The following is a 15728-nucleotide window of genomic DNA, read 5'->3' as shown; positions in this document are numbered from 1 at the left end:
TGGAGTGGAGTGTGGGCCAGCACTCGTGGAGGGTGTGACGTCCTGCTTCTTTCTCCATCGTGTCCAGTGAAAGGGAGCAACTGCACTGTCCATCATCTGTTCTCACACTCAGCTAAGATCTCCCCTTTTCAAAAACACAAAATCATGATGGACACTGACTAAAAAAATAACTTAGATTGTTAGGTTTTCTTCTATATCAGACACAGGTTTGTGTTCCTACCTGACATGTTTCGACGGCAATACTTCCGTCTTCATCAGAGGTGTCACTAGATGGTGTGTGACGTGCCTTAAACAGCTGATGTTGTTTACAGAGGCGTGGTCGTCCTGTCAGATTTGACAGGACGACCACGCCCCCCGCTGTCATTCCGCCGTTTGAGAACGCTGCTTTCCACCACCTGGAGCAGCGTTCTCAAACGGCGGAATGACAGTGGGGGGTCCTGTTGGGAAAAATAATAATCCTATGCACTGAAAATAATTCTATACCTTGAATCAAGAGTTCTATATTTATTACATTTATATGTAATAAACCTGTGTTTACATTTTTTCTTAAACCTTTGTCCTTGTTCATTCAATGTATCCTCCCTGAGCGTACCTAACGTTACCATTGCCAATAGATACAGCCTAATCACAATTTGCATTTCTTGATATTATATTGTAGTTATTGTGCTATCCTAAGCTACAGTATAATGGCCCATAAGTGTTACACGTCCAAGCCAAATCAAAAGAAATTCTATCAAGCCGTTCTTGAGATATTGCGTTAACGGACTTGGGTATGGCGTTCGTGAGGTCAGTGACCTTGAACTTTGACCACCAAAATGTAATCAGTTCATCCTTGAGGCCAAGTTAATGTTTGAGGCAAATTGGATGAAATTCCGTCAAGGCGTTCCTGAGATATGGCGTTAACAAGCTTGAAAATGGCGTTGGAGAGGTCACAGTGACCTTGACCTTTGATCACCAAAATCTAATCATTTCACCAAAATGTAATCAGTTCATCCTTGAGGCCAAGTTAATGTTTGAGGCAAATTTGATGAAATTCCGTCAAGGCATTCGTGAGATATCGCGTTAACAAGCTGGAAAATGGCGTTTGAGAGGTCACAGTGACCTTGACCTTTGACCACCAAAATCTAATCAGATCATCCTTGAGTCTAAGTCAATGTTTGAGGCAAATTTGATGAAATTCCGTCAAGGCGTTCCTCAGATATCGCGTTAACGAACATCGGACGGACGGACGGACAACCCGGATCCAAAAAGAGGGGTGCTCTTTAACCCCCTGAAAGTTTCAGCCCAATCACACGTAAAACGGCAGAGCTGTGGCCGGCACATAAATTGACAGAACAGAGACAACAATGTCCATCAATGAGACACCTGCATGCCTTCCTAGTCCGTAATGGTAAAAAAAGGACCAAAATTGTTTGTAGTTAGTTTAACTCCACACACTCCCCAACACTGGTTGTCACTGAACACCAGGGGTCCTGGGTTTCCAGGGGGGCCCCAGCAAAAAGGGGAATAATTGATTTTCACTATACCATTCGTAATTAACACAACTAGTGCAGTGCCCGTTCCCCCCATGCACAACCCTGTGGGCACCCCACACTGCACTCCGTCAGGTCCCCCTAAGCGCACTCCCCAAGTTTGAAGTCGATCCGAGAAACGGTTCGCGAGATACGCCAAGGACAGACAGAGAGAGAGACAGACACTACCGGCATTATAGTGTACAAGATATGAGGCTAGAACAACTTAATTTAAATCATATAGCCCTATAAGTATATCAAGGGGTTCCGCACATTTCTGAGTAGCGAGCCAGATAGGAAAGTATAGCTGGCTAAGGGATGGGCCTTGGACCCTCAAGGAGGGTGATTTTTTTTACATTTTAAAGTAAAATGCATCAATCTGCACTTTTAGAGCAAAATTAAGAGGCTATGGGCCCTATCTTCCCACAGGCCTTAGGCGCAAAAACTGGCGGTAAACGCAAAAAAACGTGCCTTGCGCCTGCCTCGGGAAGATAGCAACATGGTTTTAGGCCCCGAAATGCGCTCTATGCCAAAGAGGCGTGGCGCAGTGGGTTACATGTCGCTGTTCCGACCTCCCGCTGTTCCGACCTCCCCTCTCCCAGCCCCCATGCCTAAACCTAACCTCCCCCAGACCCTAACCCAAAACCTAACCTCTCCCACCCCCACGCCTAAACCTAACCTCCCCCAGACCCTAACCCAAAACCTAACCTCTCCCACCCCCCACGCCTAAACCTAAGGTCGGCATTGCGGGTGGTCGGCATAGCGGGTGGACACCGGCGCAGTGCCAGAATAAGCCTTAAATACCGGCCTAACGATATCTTCCCCCCTGGCGTTAATTTAGCGCTTAGCGCTTTTCAAAACCAGGCCTTATTCAGTGCACTGCTTATATTGTGCGTATTTACGCACAGCTCTCCTCTGCCCATCTCACTCTCTCTCTCTCTCTCTCTCCCTCTCTCTCGCACGATGGAAAAAAAAGTAGTTATATCGTAGTTTTGAGCCCCTGTCATTCAGAGGCTGTTCTCTCCCCCTCTCTCTCTCTCTCTCTCACTCCCTCTCTTGCGCAGCACAAAGACAGATGGAAAAAAAGCTGTTCTCTCCCCCCTCTCTCACTCCCTCAAATCTCCCAGCATGACTCCCTCAAATCTCCCAGCATGCATTGAGGCTAATACATTTCGAGAAGAAATATCAACCAAATCAGCCTGAATTGCCTAAAGTGGTAGATAGAAATAATGTTTCTGTTCACACAACATGCAATTCTGGAACATTTCAATATTGGACCAAATAAAACATCGAAATCCAAGCACAAGCCTATGTGAAACATATATGTCATCCTGGGGGTATATATATGCCTCGCAGATATAACGTGATTTAGATGAGAGACAGCCGTAACACGGTTCTACTGTGATGTCCGCTCCGCTCCAATAAGACTTGGTTTACTTCACATTTACTTTTACAATAAAAACACATTTATGCAATGACTTTACATAATGTAGGCTATATTTATGTGCATCATCTGCAGCACTGGAGAAGAAAAGGTAGCGAGAGAAAACGATATCCTTCTAATCTGGACAAACTTTCACCAATCTAATCTCATCATGACATAGGCCACATAGGGATAGGCTATATTTTTCTAGCCAATGCGTTTAGGACATTCTTTTCACTTTGATCTTGCTATAATGTAGCATATTTACATGCTTGCAGTATTTAAACTGCAGTTAGATAGGTTTGAGAAGCATAATAGTATAGAATAATATATTGGAGACAGACAGGGATGAAAGCGAGGGGGGAGCTCAGAGCGCTTGGCTTTTCTGCCCGGACTGGATCGCTCCGTGGAATTGGAGCTTAAGGGAAGCTTGTGATTTGTTTACTGCACTTCTCCAATGAGCAGATTGTGCATAATTTTACGCTTAAAAGGCGTGGTTATAATGCTTAAGGCTGCCTGTAGCGCCGACACCAAAATATCGAGTGGGCCGGTCCACGCCCACTAAACTGCGCTGGGCGCAGTTTATAGGCCGATGCAACGATAGAGACCACTATCTATGAAGAATTACACACATCTCTTTACTGTGCTGTGGCTTTGCAATAATGAAACAATAAGTGTCTCCCTACAGTATATATTCTACATACAGGTCACTATGGTAGAATACTGCGTGTTTAAATACAATGGCCCATATCTTCTTTTAACACTTCCCCACATAACAGGCAAATTTCACGTAGGACAAATTTAATTCTAGGACTTTAAACAATTTAAGGACCTTGTATGAACCCTGTTTTTAATGACGTTCAAGAATCTGTCTATTTAGATAGATTTTAGATAAAGCTGAAGCTGACAATCAGAGGAACAGTTAGGGCCGTTTCTGCCTATGTGCATTATGTGCAAATGCACTGAAAGGATTTCTAATATTTGTGAATTTTTATTCTTATTTTTAACATAGTTATTGTTCATAGTGTGCCTAATTTATTAATTAAAAGCTTTATTGATAATGAAATAGCCTATGCCTCGTCATTCATGTTCATTCAGGGATACTATGATGACAGTGGTTTACTGTAAGTAAATGGTAAATGGTAAATGGCCTGCATTTATATAGCGCTTTTATCCAAAGCGCTTTACAATCAGTAGATAGTCTACATTCACCCATTCATACACCGATGGCGGCAGGCTGCCACGCAGGGTGCCTACACACCATCGGGAGCAAGGAGGGTTAAGTGTCTTGCCCAAGGACACAACGACAGCAGCTGGGAGGGAGCGGGGAATGAACCGCCAACCCTTGTGTCATTGGCCGACCCGCTCTACCTCCTGAGCTAAAGCCGCACCCCCCCCCCCCCCGCCAGAAAGATGTCGCCTAGGGCCCCAAAAGGCCCAGAAACTGCCATGGGAACAGTGTGTGAGAGAGAATTATAACTCTTCAAACTGTCTGTCCACAAACACATTTGTCATGGGTAGGTAGACAACATACAAATAAATAAAGTGGTAGGTTACTGCTACTCTGCCACTAAATCTTAGTCAGCCAATATTTCCCAGAGTGCTGCCTGCTGTGCCAGGAAACCAGTTTCAACAACTGGTCGTGGTCGTATTGGCTTTATAGGACCTGGGCTATTCAAGTCGCACCTAGTTGATCAGAGGGAAATCAATAGTGTCTTGTTTATGAAATTACACCAGTGATTCACTCTTCAGTATAAAACGCTATAGTAGCGTTAATTTCCCCCACTCCTCCTAACACACATTTTTAACCAACCTGCATTCAGCTCACCAAGTGTGATCGATTAAGTCTCCAAATGCACATCGCTCTTCAGTTATAAAAGGCTATATTAGCGTTAATTTTAGGGATTGTCCGATCCGATACTCAGTATCGGTATCGGAGCCGATCCGGCCAAAATCACTGGATATTTGGTGGGAAAAAGAAGTAGAATCCGATCCGATCCATAGCCTAAACTATCACTAAATGCTTCACTAAACTTTGAACAATGCGCCGTCACGGACGCAGATGAACAACCGCAGCATGTGAACAGAGTGAGACTGCACTGTGTGTTGTCACCACAGCTGTTGATCAAGGAAGAAAAAAGCTGCGTGCAACTGCAATTAATACGATGCGAGTGCAGTACACATTTTGCTTGTCTGCCAAGAAGCTTCTCCTCTGTGATATAGCTGCCTGTTGACTACACTTACTTCCAGAAACAGTGGGTGAGTTGTTTTAGGCTAGATTTTCTCTGTCTGTAAAGCAGTGGGGAGTTGTGTAGGCTAGATTTTCTCTGTCTGGAAATCATAGAGTGAAACTTAAGAGTAGTTTAAAGCTATTAATTGCTCTCAGCTGACATCAGGTGAGCAGCCGTTGTCAACGACCGATTGATTGTGTGGGCGGAGCTCAGAGCCCCTGTTGAATGAGTATTTCTTTGCATAGTCAGTCTAAAGCTGTAAGCTGCAGCCTCTGGGCACGATTCCATCGAGGGTAGGCCAGAGAATAGGGCTTTGTGTTACTTCTCTTTTACCAACTACCTACTCTTCTACCCATGTGTCTTTCCCCCATCCCCGTTGTAACATCAGCCCATAGACGCCGTAGATATGGCAGCTTCAGATGTAGTAACCCATGTAATTTGCAAGCAGGCCTTTATGTTCTCTGCCCCTGCAGCTTGGAACCACTTGCAGAGAGACTTGCAGCTAGCTGAGCTGGTCCCCATTAGCACTTTTAAAAATCTAGTGAAGGGTTTGGTAGATTCAAATGGAGGTTGTGAGTGCTTCCAAAGGTAGGCCCGTCTCCTTCTAACTCTAGTCATAGGATTCTGCGAGCTGCTACTTTTTGCTACTTTTTGTTTTGTTTTATTGTGCTTTGTTTCATGTTTTGACTTATGTGTTTTAATGTTTCCTTATGTGCTGTTTGTGTGTTCCTGTCTGCCTTTTAGGCTTTTGAGTCTGCAGTTTGTCATTGTATGCTTTGACCTATGTGCTTTTTAACACATTGAGTGCCACAGCGCTTCAGTAAAATTGTCTGCAGCCTGTGCCAGATTCACTTCCATTCAGTTGAAAACAGCTATAGAATTTTTTCTATTATGGCTATATTAACAGGGCTGGACTTTAATGAAACATTGAACACTCCTGCTTCTTCCAAAGAAGAAATTTTGTTTCTAGACAGTTCCATTATGAAATGACAGCCTCTCAAAAAAGTGCACTTTCAAGGGTTTTCTGTCGTTTTTTTTTTACTTTCCAAGATATAGTCACTTTTATGAATACCTTTTGCACTCTAATTTCGAGCACATTCACTGACTCTGGCTGGTGTTTTCTGATGTGGTGGCATGGTGCGGTTTCTGTGCAGCCTGCGTAACCATCTGAGGTGGGTGGCGCAGCTTCCGTGACGATGTTTAAGGTGGCGCCGTGTGATCCCTTGAAGGGATTCATGCTCACTGGCTAGGTACGACCTTAAACAGCAGAATTATGGAATAATATGAATTATGATTTTAGGACGTCCACAGACGTCCTTGGCACTCCTCGTTACTTTTTTTTAGGACGTGCACAGACGTCCTTGGCACTCAATGTGTTAATATTTGATTGTGTGTGTTGTTGAAACTATATTGCTGCTATCTTGGCCAGGGCTCCCTCGAAAAAGAGATCTTGTCATCTCAACGGGACTCACCTGGTTAAATAAAGGTTTAATAATAATAATACATTTTTCCTACCCAAAACGCACAAGTAGTCCCTTTACTATTACTGCAGGACTCTGGAACTAGTCCGGGAGCCATGGGGTTGAACCTCGCTTCGTCGGATAAAGTTTTTTTCTCTGCTGATTCTTGTAGTTTGGGGGTACCTATTCAAAATACAGGAGGGTGCCCGGTGAGTACCCTTGAGCATTTTCAGATATTAACCCCTTAAGTGCCAAAATCGCAGAAAAATAAGGATTTATGAGATTTCACGCAAAATACTCAAATCAAATGCATCACATTTGTTTTCTCCAATGTCTATTCATAAAGGAGGTCATGTACAATGTATTTCATTCAAAATTACATAATATTAACCCTTTTAGGCCGTGCCAGCAAAACAAACCTTTTATGACAATATGGGTCGTGCTGGATGAGAACATCCATTGAGCCTTTGCTCATCTCAAGGAGAGATTCAGAGTAGATGATACACATTGGGAGGTGTGAAGTGAACGGCACATTTTGCTGATGGTCTTCACGGTAGTTAAGCCTATTTGGATCTTGAGCATCCTAGTCTGAAACATGCACAGAACATTGTGCATGGCAAACCATGCACTTCACACAGTTGCACTTATTGGAGTTAGAAGGGTTTTCATCTCCAAAATGTGTCTGGGACAAGTTTGCAATCTTCCGGTAGAGTGGTTGGGCTCAGTGACCTGTTGCATGTTTCTTTTTTTGCATCCAAATTCCTCATTATTCAATGCTAGTGGCAGATTTACATTGAGATTTCACCACAAGATTGCATGAAAGTGGGCCCTTCTTAACATTCTCAATGAATGCTTCATTCGATGGCGGTAGAGCAGCTAAGTTTGGAACAGGCTGAGATGAAGGCGGTGACTTGGTCGAGGACCTGCTGGAACAGTGCAACCACATTGTCAATGGCCGATAGTTTGTACAGTTACAGTCGCATCCCAATCTGGCATGGGCTGGTAGCAAGCTCTCAGGTCTGTATTAAAAATATATTTAGTAAGAGTCTCTCAGAAAACGAGAGACATCATGTGGCTGGTCTCAGTTGGCAGATTAGCGGTCCGAGCAGTCGTCAAGTGGAGCTGCTTTGTTAAAACCAAAGAGTGTCCTGTGGACGACTGCAAGGAGGATGAAACTATAGAACATCTGCTGCTAAACTGTGAGCGATCTAAATATGTTTGGGGGAAAATGGTTAGTATTGGTTTTAATGTTACTGTGAATTATAATGCTGTGATGTATGGTCTTTTTAATGAAACAATGCCAGGGCCACACCAGGACTTTTTCTGGACAGTTTGTGTGGTCGTGAGCAAATTGTGGAAGACGAGGTGTGCCATAGTTATCCACCAAGCCGTCATCCCAGGTGAAGTGGTCTATAAACAAATCATATCAGAACTGAAAAGACAAAGAACACTGGACATCAGAACAAAAAGACCCACACCCTGGCACCTGCTCACCTTCTAATAGACTTCTTATCAGGGCCGTAACCAGGGTTCCGAAATAGGGGAGGTCCAGCAAGGGGAGGCGGATTCGGCGGCGCCCTGATCGGCGCCGCCGGAAAAAAATTGAGTTTTTCCCCCCCCTTTTTTTAGCCATATTTAGAGTAATATATCATTTTAAATGAACATTAGGATTATACTGTTGTGATGTCATTATTCAGTATATCCCACCTGCTCAGCTCTCCTGTCAACATAATTGTAACTAACAAACACAAACTGTTTTAGCCAAATTCATATCAAAATGACACCTACAAACACAGGTACACAACCCAAGCCGTACACAACACACAAAGTCATCATCGATAATAAAAAAAACATACAGAGGGACATTTATTTATTCCTGATAGGAACAATTGAAAAATAAAATAAAATATATTATGTTGTTTTTAACTTTACAGAGGGACAAAAAACCAGCACTCAAAATAAATCCTTTTGGGTTGTTTTAATACCTTCAAGCAGCAGCAGTGACAATGGACGTTTCGGCGTAAGCCTTCCTCAGGAATGCTGAGGAAGGCTTACGCCGAAACGTCCATTGTCACTGCTGCTGCTTGAAGGTATTAAAACAACCCAAAAGGATTTATTTTGAGTGCTGGTTTTTTGTCCCTCTGTTTATTGTTTGCGCCTTGCACCGTAACTTTTTGAAACTTTTGAGAGTGCTCACCAGTCGTGACTTTCAGTCACTGACTCTTTGGACTGTTTTTAACTTTACATTACCTCATTTTGTTACTTATTGGGTCATGAAACTGAAACCATGCATATAGCCACCTGCATACCTGACTTCGGGAGCTTGGCAATTGGCATCATGCATGATTAGCCAGTAGCATCCCAACGTGTCACACAGGTAACATTACTTAACACCTTGAGTGCCATGGACGAGATATCTCGTCTTACATAATCCACCCGTTGAGTGCCAAAGACGAGATATCTCGTCTTACATAAACATTTTTTTTTTTTGACGGTGGGACATCAATCAACCCCTTTTACGTCTTCTATATCAATATTGGAGGAAGAGAATCTGTATAATCTATTTTACCGACCACTAAGTGGCGACAGTTCTCTCCAGACAGAGAAAGCCACAGCCACGGGTCCGCTGGAAAGCCAGTCTAATTTTTAAGGAAATAGCTGGGCGAAAACTCTTTCTATTTCACACACACACACACACACACACACACACGCGCGCGCGCGCGCGCACACACACACACTCGAGTACCTTTGCGCATAAATAAGACCAGAATCGCAAAAGCTTCTTCAAAGCTCTCAGCCGACACCTCAAGAAACGAACGAGCCAGTTTTTACAGTCCAGACTGCCGAGAGCGGCCGCGGAGCCTCCTCCCTCCGCAGCACAGACGGAGGGAGGAGTTTGGAGACACACACACACTCTCTCTCTCTCTCTCTCTCTCTGGTCCCGAGAGAGAGAGAGAGGAGAGAGAGAGAGAGAGAGAGGAGAGAGAGAGAGAGAGAGAGAGAGAGCACACAGAGTGGGAGACAGACACGCTGTGGGGGCAAAGAACGGACAGAGATCTCTTCCTCTCAGAGCCGCGGAGCAACGCGCGAACACACACACACACACACACACACACACACACACAATACAGTATACAGACTTGCCCAAGGGCACCCATAATCACAGGCACGTGAGGTGGTTCTAAAAATCCATTTATCTCCAAACTCTCTGAAAATCTCTGAAACCATGCTGTACTCAACGGCTAATATCTACATAACTACTAACTCTGCAAACTAACTCTTTTAGACAGAGAAAGCACACATTATATTAGTTATTTTTAGATGATTGGTGTTCACGAAGTCTTAACAGAAAATAATCCTCGGCTCTTGTAAAATGAGCCAGAATCCTCAAAAAAAAACCTGGCACAACTTACCTACAGGATTGAAAAAACGGCTGGCACTCAATGTGTTAAGAGACAGACTAGACACTTAGTTTCTTGGTTGTTGCTAAAAAATCTGTCAGTGTCACTCACTGTCTGTCGTTCACTCGCTCACTGTCTCGCAGCTCGCTCACCTTCAATTATCTCGCCAGGCAGACAGACAGTCATCACTCACCACCATGCTGCTGCTCTCTCGGAATCAAGTTACCGCGGACGCGGCGTCAGATGACTTCCTGCCTGACCTGCCTTTCGTTTAAAAATAAAAGCGATCCCGTGTTTTTCATGCTTTTCCATGCAGATTGTTTTATTTTTTTCTCTGAAATATTAGGGGAGGTCCGGACCTCCCCGTGCTCATAGCTAGTTACGGCCATGCTTCTTATTTGTTGTTAAGTACTCCCTTCTACTATTTATATATATTAAAAAAAATATATATTACTGTAAATGTTTGTTACCCCTGACTGAATAATTCAATAAAGTATATTTAAAAAGGTAAAAGGTTCTTCACAACTTGTGAATGTGTGTGTGTTGACTTGATGTCCACTATTGCCCTTTCCTTGTGGGGCGATTCCATGATGTGTGGTGTACATCCAGTCCTTCCTGATGGTAATGGTGAAGGAGTAGGATGAACACATCTGTGTCATCAGAAACCACTGAGATTTGATGTGCTTCTCCAGCACACCGGACCTTTTGGACAATGATGGTGTCAGCTTCTTCCTGCTGATTGTGTAGATCATATCGGCTCCTTCTTTCTTCCAACCTGATCTCAATGGGGCATGGCTCCTCCCCTGTCACATGGCTCCTCCCCTGTCACCACCAACTTGTAGATGGAAAAGCCGATCTTGGGTCAGTTCCTCACATAAGAGCTAAGATATGGTGTTTCTAGCTGAGCCCTGTCTCTGTGACATCTCAGGTGATGGACTTGATACTGTAATCATAGCACCTGTCTAAGATGAGGTAGACATCACTGTCTGATAGATATAAAGTCAGCTGTGTCATAACATTTTTGATTAAATCAGCTATGGTGCCATCAGCTGGCCAGTGGATGGTCCAAAGAAGGGCTGATCCATCAATGACAGTGACATCTGCAACACTGGCATACCTCCTGGAGATTTTGACTTGGAGTGACTTCTTCAGTGTAGATTTGGATTTACAAATTCACATTCCGTCCTCGGTAAACATGGCAGTTGGGACTGGTGCCAGCTCATAGGCCGAGGACATCCTTCATGTCAACTTCATGGTCACTAGACAACAATGTGATTACCCCATGAATCAATGGCATTTAGGTCATAAATTGTGGAGATGCCAACTTGGATTGATTTGGTTGTTGTCATTGTCTTCACTTTGTTTGAGATGGTGAGACTTTGTTTGAGATGGTGTTGTAAGATCCCTCTGGCCAGGTCTTCTCAACATCTTCTAAGGGTAGGGTGATCTTGATGTTCATGATGCTTTCCCCTGGATGTTCATTGGGATCCAATGGATGGAGGCAGGTTTCCAGTTTCTGACAAAATCCTTGATTTTGGCATGTGCTTAACCCATGGCTTTAGCCTCCACCTTGTGATAGAGATGAACCTATCTGTCTTATTCTCTTCTATCTCCTTCATGTCTGCCACAATCTTGCAGCAGATGTGGTGGCTCAGGGCCCAAATCTTCAGTGCCTATGGCTTCACAGTAATCCAATGCTCCCTCCATCACTGTGGCCGTACCTCATGAAAGTGGACTCTATGAACTGGTTGCTCCACAGGCCATTCCATATTCCACTAATGTGTCGCATCACATGCTGCTACTGGAGAAAATTGCTTTGTGGAGGAAGCTTCTCCATGGAATGAAGATAGTATGGCCATACCTGACATGGTTGACATGGCCAGCTGCAAAGTAGTAGGTAAGCATCTTCTGGAATGTGGTCAGATGGAGAAGCCAGTCACCCTCACGTTCAGCCCAGATGTATGACATCATCAGCATCATTGGTTTCACCAAGACCTAAACCCAAAGTCTGGCTGTTCTGGTCTGACTTGTAATCTGATCCAAGGCTATCATCAGGTCATCTGCTTTCTGGAAATTTCTTACCGGAACTCCAGAGAGCCCACTATCAGCCATCAGTGAACATATAGCCCCAACAAAGTCTTCCAGATGCAAACGTGCAGCCTTTGAGAAATGATTTCAGTGAGTGTATCAATCCTTTTTCGATCTGAGTTTTCAATATAAAATGTTGTAAAATGATTTCAGTGAGTCTCTCTGTACTTTTTGAAAATTTTCAGCATTTTCTTTACGAATACCGTGATAATACAATAATCGTGATAATTTTGGTCACGATAATCATGATGTGAAATTTTCATACCGTTACATCTCTACCCCCAAGACGTTTTAAGCAGCACAGCCACATCTATAATTGACGTGTGTCTGTTTGAGGCGAGATGTGTGTGAGGCGAGATGCAGTGTCCCAGCCATTTTGACTGGGGTGGCCCAAGTGTGGCACAGACTCAAGCAAGATTGATTGTGGCATTTAGGAAGGATGTAGAAAGTTTTCACTCACCAAAATTTAGCCTAACTTCACTCTAGCTTAAAAATAAGCCTGCTACAGCCTCTGAAAGACAGTATTGTTGGGCACAGATGCCAGCATCCTCAGGATTTTGGGGTGGCCAATTAGATTTCAGGGGTAGCCAGTGCCACCCCTGGCCACTCCCTAGAAACTCCCCTGCCGAGATGTGCACACAGGATTTGAGCAGTGCACCTAGACCCCTCCCCCCGGCTGTACAAGGAATTGAGAGTGGAGACAGAAAGTGTCGCAGCTCAAAGCCGCAGTAAAACATGCGCACATGCACACACACGTACACACACAGGTACACACACACACACACACACACACGCGCGCAAACATTCACCGTTTCAACACCTGGGAGTGATTTATCAGACTAAAAGTCCTCTGCTTATTTCATGTTTTTATTGGGGGTGGGAGGCACATGGCGTGGGAATCAAATAGGCTACATTATACATGACATCATTGCTCCTTCATGAATAAACATTGGAGAAAGCAAATTTGCTGCATTTGATTTAGCATGAAATCTCATAAATCCCGATTTTTATGGGATTTTGGCACTTAAGGGGTTAATATCAAAAAATGCTCAAGGGTGCTCACCGGGCACCCTCCTGTATTTTGAATAGGTACCCCCAAGGTACAAGAATCAGCAGAGAAAAAAACTTTATCAGACGAAACAAGGTTCATCAAAAAAACAGCCTTTGGCTCCCGGACTAAACTGTCAGTCAGCTGTTAAGAAAACTGAGACCATCTCAGCTCATGCTCTATCTCAATCCCTCCACTTTCTAGCTCTCACTGAGACCTGGATCATACCTGAGCTGTTTCCCTACCTGTCAAGCTCAACATTGTGGTGATCTACCGCCCGCCTGGTCTGCTTGGTAACTTCCTTGATGAAATGGATACCCTACTCTCCGTCTTTCCTGAGGATGGCACTCCACTGGGGGACTTCAACATACCCTGCAATCCCCCCTGTTCCTTAACTTCTTCTCATCCTTCGATCTCTCCCTCTCTCTATCTCCACCCACTCATAAGGCAGGGAACCTGCTTGACCTGGTCTTCACCCGATCCTGCTGCACTTCCAACCTCACTGTCACTCCTCTCCCTGTATCTGATCATCACTTTATAAACTTCTCTCTTCCCATCTCCCTCCCCATCCCAGCTCCCACTCATACTATCACCACCCGACGCAACCTAAAAACTCTCTCACCGACAGCCCTCTCCTCGGCTGTCCTGTCCCTGCTCCCTTCAGCTGAGCAGTTCTCTCTCCTATCCACTCAGGAGGCTTCCACTACTCTTTTATCCTCTCTCTCCTCTGCTCTTGACTCTCTCTGCCCTCTCACCTCGAAACCTCCTCGATCCTCTCCCCCTGCTTCTTGGTTGTCTGAATCTCTGCAAACTCATCGAACAGAGCTCCGGGCAGCTGAGAGGAAATGGAGAAAAACACAGAACCCCAGGGATCTCTCTGCTTACCACCTTATCCACTCTAACTTTACATGTGTTGTCTCAACAGCAAAAACCTCCTTCTTCATTTCTGAAATCCAGTCCTCTGTCTCCAACCCCAGCAAACTATTTTCCACCTTCTCCTCTCTCCTCAACCCTCCCTCACCTCCCCCACCATCCTCCCTCTCTGCTGATGATTTTGTAACCTTCTTTGCTAAGAAGGTAGATGACATCAGCTCTTCCTTCCCCCCTCCAGTCAATAGCTGCAACACTCCCGACTCCAACTCTCTGACCCCTGCTACAGGACTTACCTCCTTCTCTCCCCTCTCCCCCGAAGAGGTCCTTAAGCTTGTCAGGTCTAACCGTGCCACCTCCTGCCCCCTTGATCCTATCCCTTCCTCTCTTCTCCAATCCATATCCATTGATATATCGCCCTTCCTCACTACCCTTATCAACTCCTCTCTATCCTCTGGTCTTGTGCCAGCTCCTCTAAAGACTGCTAGAGTCAAGCCACTCCTTAAGAAACCCTCCCTTGACCCTACTGCCATCCAGCACTACCATCCTGTCTCTCTTATCTCATTCATTTCCAAAACCCTTGAACGGGCTGCTTCTGAACAACTTTCTCTCTATCTCTCCCAGAATGACCTACTAGATCCTGTACAATCAAGCTTCAAGGCTTCTCACTCTACTGAGACGGCTCTCCTTTCAGTCACTGAGGCCCTACACACTGCTAAGGCCTCATCCCTTTCCTCTGTCCTTATCCTCCTTGACTTGTCTGCAGCTTTTGATACAGTAAATCACCAGATTCTTCTCTCTACTCTCTCTGATCTAGGCATCTCAGGATCTGCACTCTCCTGGTTTGCCTCCTATCTCTCTAACCGCTCATTCCAGGTTCTATGGCGAGGACCCCTATCCAGATCCTGTACTCTTAGCACAGGTGTGCCCCAGGGCCCAGTCCTGGGCCCCTTGCTATTCCTTCTCTATATCAGATCTCTTGGCCATGTGATCTCATCTCATGGCTTCTCTTATCACTGCTATGCTGACGACACTCAGCTCCACCTCTCTTCACCCCCCTCAGACACCCAAATCGAGGCACGTATCGCTGCATGCCACAAAGACATTGGTCCTTTGATGTCTGCCCACCATCTCAAGCTGAATCTTGGTAAGACAGAGCTACTCTTCCTCCCCGGGAAAGACTGTCCCCTCACCAATCTTTCCATATCCATTGACAACACTACGGTGTTTCCCTCTCAAACAGCTAAGAACCTTGGAGTGATCCTTGACAATCAGCTGTCCAACTCAGCCTACATCGCAGCAACTGCCCGCTCCTGTAGGTTCTCCCTGTACAACATCCGCAAAATCCGTCCGTTTCTCACAAGGGAAGCAACACAACTCCTGGTCCAGGCACTTGTCATCTCTCGCCTGGACTACTGCAATGTTCTTCTGGCTGGGCTACCTGCTGCAGCCATCCGACCGCTTCAGCTTATTCAGAACGCTGCAGCCCGTATTCAACCAACCCAAATTCTCTCATGTCACTCCTCTCTTCCAGGACCTTCACTGGCTTCCCATCTCGGCACGCATTCAATTCAAAACACTGGTTCTGGCCTACAGGGCAGTACACCAGACAGCCCCCCTGTACTTACAATCTATGGTCAGGCTCCAAATCTCTCACCGTTCCCTCCGCTCCTGCACCAGTGCAGGACGCCTCGCC

This window comes from Poromitra crassiceps (genome assembly GCF_964638095.1).
Source record: "Poromitra crassiceps genome assembly, chromosome: 5".
Classification (NCBI taxonomy): Eukaryota; Metazoa; Chordata; class Actinopteri; order Beryciformes; family Melamphaidae; genus Poromitra; species Poromitra crassiceps.
This window is presented reverse-complemented; position numbering follows the sequence as displayed.